General features: G+C 36.6%; 1 protein-coding gene across 8 annotated transcripts in view; it reads left to right on the forward strand.

Moving 5' to 3' along the window:
- The window catches only part of SLC4A4 (solute carrier family 4 member 4), a 340,077-nt gene that overhangs the window by 290,588 nt on the left and 40,433 nt on the right, over positions 1–9,056 (forward strand). The window lies entirely within an intron of this gene.

A 9,056-nucleotide genomic window follows, 5' to 3' on the forward strand; every position in this document is an offset into this window, starting at 1 on the left:
AATCCTTTGCTTTGCAGTTCAATTCTCAGTGTTTAGGATGTGAATAATTCTTTGGTAATCTTGATAATACCTGATTTTTATCAGTGAACTACTCTATATAGCTGGAATCTCATGAACTCTCTCTCTCCACTTGTATTTTGTGTAAAAGCTGTGGAAGAACTTTAGAAGACATGAGATGCAGTTGATGAAGTTCTTTTTTTTAATTCCTAGGAAATGAGACAAAGTTAATATATTGCTCTCGCCTAGGATGATTTTTGACTTTGAGCCTTCATATAAAATTGAAAATAAAGTGTAGTGTTGCTAATTGTCTTAGTGTGTTTGGGCTACTATAAAAGAATACCACAGGCTGGGTGGCTGATAGACAACAGAAGTTTTCTCAGTTCTGGACTCTGGGAAGTCCAAGATCAGGTACCACCATAGTTTGGTGGTGGGCGTTCTTCCTGGTTCATAGTCAGCGCCTTCTCACTGTGTCCTCATGTGGCAGATGGGCTAAGGATCTCTTTGGGGTCCCTTTTATAAAAACACTAATCCCATTCCTAAAGACTCCACCCTCATGACCTAAGCATCTTCCTAAATCCCATCCCCTAATACCATCTTCTTTGGGAGTTAGGATTTCAACATACAGCTTTTTGAGGGACACCCATTCAGACCACAGCAATAATGAGATGTCCCAAACTAGCTGGCCCAGGGAATGAAAAATTTCCACAAAGTGAAATGTAGAAAGAAGTGTTCAACTTAGTCTTCCTAAAATGGACACCACAAACTGGTGGTCCACAGGCAGAATTCACCACCACCACCCCCCCGCCCCAGCCATTCTTTGTTTAGAGCACAGGTATGTATGTCAATAAACACACTTGAGGCCTTAGTGAACCTGTACTTTGCAGGTCATTATTGTACTAACAGCTCTCTATTGTCTAAGGTTTGTATACTTCACACATTCAGAATAACGGCCTGTCCCTGAAGACATTTGAGCTTGTAACACTTTCATACACTTGATCTACCTCTTCAATGGTATAAGTTTCCTGTAGAACAGATTCCTGAGTAAAGGTCTGCTGGGATGATTTCATCTTCTCTATTGAGGGTTTTTTTCTTTTTAAATTATTAATTCATTGGACGTCATTTTGGCTTACACTTTGGGAATCATCACCCACTTGCCAAAGTCTAGTATTATTTAGGCATAGTAGGTGGAGAAGTGGAAAATTTTGAAGCACTTATAAGTTGTAATTAGAAAGTAAACTAATTTCAACCTTAGATGAAGAGAGATCATTTTAACTATATGTTGACATTACCTTTTTTTCCCAGCAATAATTCCCGTATTGATAATAGCCGTTCAGACTTAAAAAAATTTTCCCCTTATAAGAGCCCAAGCAGGTAATTTCTCAGCCATAGATAAATGCTGTTGAGCAAGTCATGAGTATGTGAAAATAGAATAATGATAGCATTCTAGTTACAACTTCTGTTAAGAAGGTTCTCAGAATAGTTTTGAATTGTATATACCAAATCATACAATAAACGGAGGAGAAAGTGAATGTGATTTCTAAGGATTGATTAAATGTGCAGGCTTTCTTCCATCTCTTCTACTCACTTCACATGCACAGCTAAATAGTAACAATACATACGTAAGTTCACACATATATACGTAAACAATAAGAACATGTTTTTTCTTGCACATTTGTCAAAATATGTTTTCATTTAAGCTGTCATCTAGAATGATGGTTTCAATAGGAGCAGATAAGTTTATATATTCTTACAAGTACATGTTATAGTCTACAATTAAAATTTGTATGCTTAAACATGGTACATTAGATAGTTCTTGATTGCTGTGACAGTAATTAAGCCTGTTATTACTTGTCCCTCACAACAATTCACATGAAACCTCTAAAATCTCAAAATGCTAATACTAGATGACAGTGCCCTTGTCATGCAAAATGTTCTATTCTCCTTTAGCTCACACAGTCATTTCTCTTTTATACTCTCATTTCTAAACATTTATATGATTTGGTAGTCAATTTAAGACTATAAACTGCTGGGAAACTGTTATACTTCTATTTTATTCCTTTCATCAATTAGGACAAAGCTGAATGCAGACTAGGCACGCAGTATTTGTTGACTAGTGGAAACCAGTCAGGTAGAGATAAATGCTGTATTTTGTGAAAAGAGCCAGATGAAAGAATCCAGAAGTCGTAGATTCTAGTGTCAGCACTGCCATTAACTGTGTGCTGTTTGATAGCTGGCTGTGGTCTTACCACAACCCTAAAAGGAGAGCTCAGCTACATGAAAATTAACATCCTTCAAAGCTCTAGTATTCTATAATTAGAATTATATTAAACACATTCTCTATGTTAAAGTAGTGCTTATAGTAATGATCAGGACTTACACAATTCCAAAAATTAATTATTATCTACATCTTTATGCTAGGTCCACTTGTGCCAGTGCTGCCAACCTCTCTCTGTAGATGATCCACAGTTGTCCGTTAGCAAATTCAACATGTGGGTTTTCTTCCCACATTTGAACCTACTCATCTTCCTGTATTTATTATCTCAGCTAATAATATCACCTATCTTCACAGCCACCCAAGATCAAAATCTTAAAATCATATTTGATGTAGCAAATGAGTCCCAGCAGGAAGCAATGATACAGTCAAATTAGCATAGTTTGAGGGATTTAATAAAGGCATTTTTACAAAGATGAGACAAGGTTTAGAGAAACCACAGGGAGAGTGTAGTGTCCCAATGTTAGTAACAGTAGGATTGTTACTATCCCTGGCCCAAAGGATATGGAAAGAGTGTGGTTGCTGGAACCCAAAAGAAGAAAGAAGGGTAGAGAGCAGTGTCTTGAGAGGTGCTGTGACCTTTGATGGAGGAATTTAGCCATCTTGAGGTAGCCTCCCAGGGATCCAGGTAAGGGAATCAATCCTTTGCTGTCTCACTTCCTTGTGATGGCCTGCCCAGCCTGCCACAGCTAAATGCAGCGGGAGTCCAGAGAGCAAGGGAGCCCATTGTAGACCACACAGGTCAGCCTCCCAAGGCAGAGAGTATGGTGGGAAAGAGTAGAAAATGGATCTGGTATGACAAAACGTGGTATCCATCGCATTTGCCTCTCCAAATTGTTTCCTTACTTTTTTGTCAAATTAAACTTACCACCGTCCCCTTGATGATCCTGCTGGGATCTCTCTCCTTTGCACTTATGCTTCTGTTCCCTGAGTTGAGATCCTCATTACCTATGCCTAGACCAGAATCAGTTGCCCATGAAGCCACTTGTAATCCATCAGTGTGAACATTTAAGATGAAGCAGATGCCTTTGCTAGCCTGTCTATCCAGAATTTAATTTGTGTATCAGATACTTCCCGAGAGCCCAAATGCTCAGTGGACATGGATGGAATACCAGTACTCTGCTGATTGTCTCCTTTGTGCCTCTATTCTTGTTAGAGGGGTGCGTCCAGCTGTTATCCCACACAGTAACTGCTCTGCTACATCAGCCTCAAGTCTTTAGTTAAAGTCTTTCAGTATCGAAACTTCCTGGAGGAGCATCACAGCATAATCTGCGATCTCTGTGGCAGAAGGATTAGGGCATTAACATGAAATGTTCTTCCAGAGTTCCATACCAACCAGTGATCATATGCATGGAACAAAGATGCCATCCCTGCCTGTGGGGTGGAAAAATGAAAGCAGAAGCATGTAGATACAGCAGGAAAATGATTAGTAGAACTTATAAAGTTACGGAGCCCTCTGAATTAGGCAAAATTATTGGAACTTTAATATAGTCAAATTCCGTGTGGCCAGCTGATGTATGTAATTAGCATGAAAATGCATTTCTTAAGGAACTACTTAATTTCTTCATTTTTCTTCTCTTAGAATAAGTAACAATTATAACCCTCATGTGAATTGATGTAATGGTAAATTCTTTGTAAATATACCTCCTGGTTCTGAGAGTCATTTAAATAAATAAAACCAGTACATTCCAGGGTACATCAACAGTTATGATACCTTCTATGCTTTATTTAGGTGACATTTCACCAGAGTGTTCTTTGATACAATTATTTAAAAAGACAGTATTCTGTATCCTATAATTAGTGTATTCACTCAATATTAAAAAAATTATTATGATTCTGTGCTTAACACAATACTAGATGGTAGTGATACAAAGACAAGTTAATTCATGGTGTGGGACATAGTAGGACTTTATTTTTCTTTAATAAGTTAGATTTTGGGATTTTTAAATGAGAATGACTGATTTTGATCCTTCTGCCCCATTCATGCTTATTACCTTCTGTGAGACCACACTCTGGTGCCTTCTTTGACCTTAGTAAGTTGATAGTGATCTTTGAGAAACTGGCTTTATGGATGAGGTAAAAGTATAGGGCTTCAGAAATTTCAATGAAAACATAATGAGCATTTTAGTTAGGTGATACATTTAGTTTTTATCCATGTAAAACACAGGAAAGTCTAGAATTCCGCAATTAGCTTATATTTTTGGAAACATGATTGTTTTTTGACATTTTGGCCTGTGACAATTCTATTAAAATCAGATATGTTTAGTTTATAAATAACTCTTTCTGAAAATCAGGTGACATCCCTATTTTGTATTCTTTTTCTCTCAGAAACTTTCTTGGTGAATGATGAAAACTGTCAAACTAAAACAAATAATGTATCAAAAAATGAGTACAAAATAATGTATTGTACGTCTAATATTACTAATACTGGGTGACATTTGGCTGGTTCTTGCAGAAACATCAGACCACATCATGCCATTGAAACTCATTCAGAAAATGACTTTGCCGTCAGTGAAGGAAAACCAGATTTTCAAATTCTTGTGCTATATTGTACCAAGGGAAGTAATTTTTAAGTCAAATTTGTTTTTAATCCAAAATTGTTTTAAATACTTATTTTCTTAACAATGACAAAGGGATATTTAGTTTAAAAATACAACATAATCTATTAAATATTTAACAAAGATTACAAATACTTTAGTTCTTATGGACATATGACTGAAAAAAAAAAAAAACGTCAACCTAAACTGAATCCTAAGAAAAATAAGGTTGGGAGCACTGATAGGCCAAAGCATTTTGTGAGACCTTTAATGGTGGCATAGAGGCAGCGTATGGATAAAAAGTAATTTTAACCCTGGTACCTTGTTGGTACTAAACACTTTCAGCTTACTTGTTCACTATAGAAAAGTCATCAACATTGAAATCCATCCATTAATACAAAATGGCCTCCTACTCCATTTCCAGGTTATATAATTTATACATATGATTTACTAATTGTTGTTACTTTTTTAAATTTTTGTATCTTAATATAAATTATAAAACCGCTTTAAGTACTGGAACCTTTTATTATAATGTTTTGATTGGGGGGGGGGGTTTGAGGGGAATATATCCAAGAAGACCCTATTAGAAGATCAAGAAATTTTGATGATTAGGACTTAATCATTGACTTGTACTGTTAGGACTTTGAATACCACCTAGTCCAACATTGCCTCTGAATTTCTGACAAGTGGTCTTCTGTGGGCTGCTTGAATGCTTCCAGGAACAGGAACTTCATGTCTCCGAAAGCATTCCTGCCAGAAACACAAATCTGTCTTTCTGTAGCCTCTGTCCTCAGGGACTGTCCCTGCTTTTTGAAGCGACACAGAACAAGTTTAGTCTTTCTTTCCTATCACAGATTTCACATCTTTGAAGACAGTTTCTCCCTACAACTTCTTGAGGCCGACCATCTTTTTTGTGTGAGTGGTTTTGGATGCCTATTCCTCTGGTTATTCTTCTCTGGATCAGCTCGAGATTTTCAGTTTCAACTTAGAATACAGTGACTAGATTGGGACATGGCATTTTTCATGTGACTTGATCACTTGCTTCTGGCACACATTCATTTGGCTCTTTGTTCTACTGCTCAGTTTTGAGGAAGGAGGGAGGAAAGGGCCTGTGATTGCTTCAGTCTCCTTAGCATCCCTGCTGAACCACTTTATTAGGCCTACTCCCTTCTGTTCCATACTACTTGGAAAAACATTTTTTTTCTTGTAGACTTCCGTTGGCAAGCTCTAAGCCTCACCCAGATAAATTGCCCAGTTGAATTCCCTTCTTTGTTCCCCAAACTCTCTGACTCTGGAACTTAAGGGATTAAAATCCTAGAGTCTAAATCAGACTTTCCTTTTATTGAATTCTAATTATAGCAGGCATTATTGATTCAAAATATAGTATATTCTGATTACCATACTGATATCCATGCTATTTCTTTTACAGTGCTTTATAACGTTGGCTTCTATGGGGGATCCAATTTCTAAATTCTCCTGGTACATTGTGCCTTTTCGTAATTGCCAAAAGGCATATATTTATCTGGCATTTTTTTTCCATCTAGAATAAATGCTTTTTTATGCAATTATTTAGCATTTTCGAAGCACCATGATCATGAGAGGAATTGACGTTGTGAATTAATATTTATTGAGAATGCACAGGGTGCCTGCTGCTATGCTTGTCTCTTTATAACAGCTCCATCCATTGAGAACCGCTCTGTAGACTCACAGCCTTTCCCCCAGTTAATTTAGGAGCAGCTGCAGTCCTCGCAAAGTGAAAACCAAATGTCCTCTGGGGCCTCAGAGGAACCAAATTCATTTTTCACCCCTGTAAATTAACTAGCTTCTCTCTGTGGGGTCCCTATGATTATGACTCTTTTAATAAGTAATACAGTATCATCGTTTGTGAAGAATATGTTTATAATAGATTTATTAGGTTGTTTTTGCCCAAGAACAAAAGAACAGCTTATGGTTATTTGAATTTCCCTTTTGGTCCACTTAATTTCTTCCTTGCTTTGGTAATTTAAATATTTAAGCTGATTGCTTCTTATTAGATAGATTGAGATATTTTGTAATTAATTCTACAGAGGACATAAATATTTTTTCTTTTCGTGTTTACAATTAAAAATGGTAAACAAAAATAAAAGAGCTCAAAACCAATCTGATATAAAAGAATCTTAGTTGAAACACTTTCCCTTATTTGTGCATTCAAGTTACGAATTATCATATGTCGTAGCACCAAACTTTTTTATGGCAAGCCCTTGCTACATGTAAGTTATCTTAATTTGTGTTTCACTTGTGGTAATGTGAATTCCTGGAATACTGTAATTTGAGCCTGGGGAGACTTAGTGTTTGACTGGATGTACATCTGTAAGTTAGGATTTTTTCCAAGCTAGGTTTGAGGCCTCTGAATCCACAGGATTGGGCATGAAATCTTGTGGAAATGGGTTTTCTCATGAAAACTTTGGCACTTCTAATCATTACCAGTAATAATTCGTAGAGAATTAAGAACTATGAGTTTCTAATTGATTTCTGTATTTATATGTTGACACATAAAAGGGTGCTGTATTAGAGTTTGATGAAAATGGAAAGTAAAAATAAACAACAAAAAAAGGAAGGGAAATTCACATATGTTTCTTTTTCTAAATGTGTTTGGAAATGTGAGAAGGGCCCAAAGAGAGTGATTCTTATCTCCTTAAAGTCACACTCAAAGCTCCTGTACACACACAGGTCCTAGAGTATATCTAGTAAACACTATATTCTCAGTGCTTGACGTTTTTAGGGCACTATCTAGTTCTGTTGGTTTTGCCTCCTTCAAATTAAAGTTCAATTTTAGTATAGGGTAAAACCTGAATAACCTGCTAAAATAGCACTCCTATCTGCCTTCTCTAATTGAAGGATTTAGAGTTGAATACAAAACTGGCCTGGGAAAATCAGTTTACTTGACTATGAGTTTAAACTGGATCCAATATCTTAGTAATGAATGTCTTACAATAAACACTCTCCAGGAGGGATTTCTAATATAACTGAACTGTATTGTACAATTTAAGGGGAAGGAATGGGAAATAAGAGTGAATATTTTATATAAATCATATAATCCTGCCTGTGATTTTTAATGAGATTAAGCACTATTATAAGCAAAATTGAGTAGCTTTTTTCCTCATAAATTTTAAGAAATGTCATCCTGAAGTTTATTAGCATTTGTCTTTTTAGCTACTTTTATACCTACAGTTTAATAGTACATCTGACAAGAATACCATTACCAAGAGGTTCTTCAAAATTTATATATTGATGTATAAATTTGAAAAACTAATAACTAAACTAAAATAGATAAACTGTCTATTTATTTATATTAGTTATTAGTTTCCTATGGCTGCTATATTAAATTACTACAAACATGATGGCTTCAAAGAACACAAATTTATTGTCTTGAGACCTAGAGGTCAGAAGGCTCACATGGGTTCCAATGGGCTAAATCAAGGTGCTGTCAGGGCTGTGTTCTTTCTGAATGGTCTGGGGGAGAATGCATTTCCTTGCCTTTTCCAACTTCCAGAGGCTGGCCACATTCGTGGCTCACGGCCCCTATCTCCATCTTTAAAGCCAACAATGGCCAGTGGAGTCTTTCTCACATAGTATCACTCTGACATTGACTCTCTTGTCTCTCTCTTTCACTTATAAGGACCCTTAAGACTACGTTGGGCCCATTGGAATAATACCAGAGCACTCCCCCAACCTCTAGGTCAGCTGATTAGCAACCTTAATTCTGTTTGCAAACTTAATTCTCGCTAGTGACGTACATATTCATAGGTCCCAGGAATCAGGATGTAGACATCTTTTGTGGGACGTTATTCTGCTTATCACATTATCTGACCTAAATTTTAACATGATTATGTTGGGTGATAACCCCAACAGTATACTGAAGGGCGGCAAGAATAGAAGCAGGAAGATGAGATAGGAAGCCAATGCAGGAAATCATATGAGATAAAGTGGTGGATTAGACAAGGATGGTAATAGCTGTGGAGATGGTGAGAAGTAAGAGGATCCTGGGTATGTTTTAGAGGTAATTTGCTGACCTGTTAGATATAAGATGTGAGAGAAAGAGAAGAGTTGTGTAGATAGTTCAAAAATTTTGGCCTAAGCATTAGAAAAAAATAAGCTGCCATTAAGTAAGTTATAAAAAAAACTGCTGAAAGAGTAGGTTTGGGGCTTCAGTGTTCAGTTAATGGAAGGCTGACAATGCCTCCTCTCCTAACTAAAGAAGCAGCATT

The sequence above is a fragment of the Rhinolophus hipposideros genome (genome assembly GCF_964194185.1).
Source record: "Rhinolophus hipposideros genome assembly, chromosome: 1".
Classification (NCBI taxonomy): Eukaryota; Metazoa; Chordata; class Mammalia; order Chiroptera; family Rhinolophidae; genus Rhinolophus; species Rhinolophus hipposideros.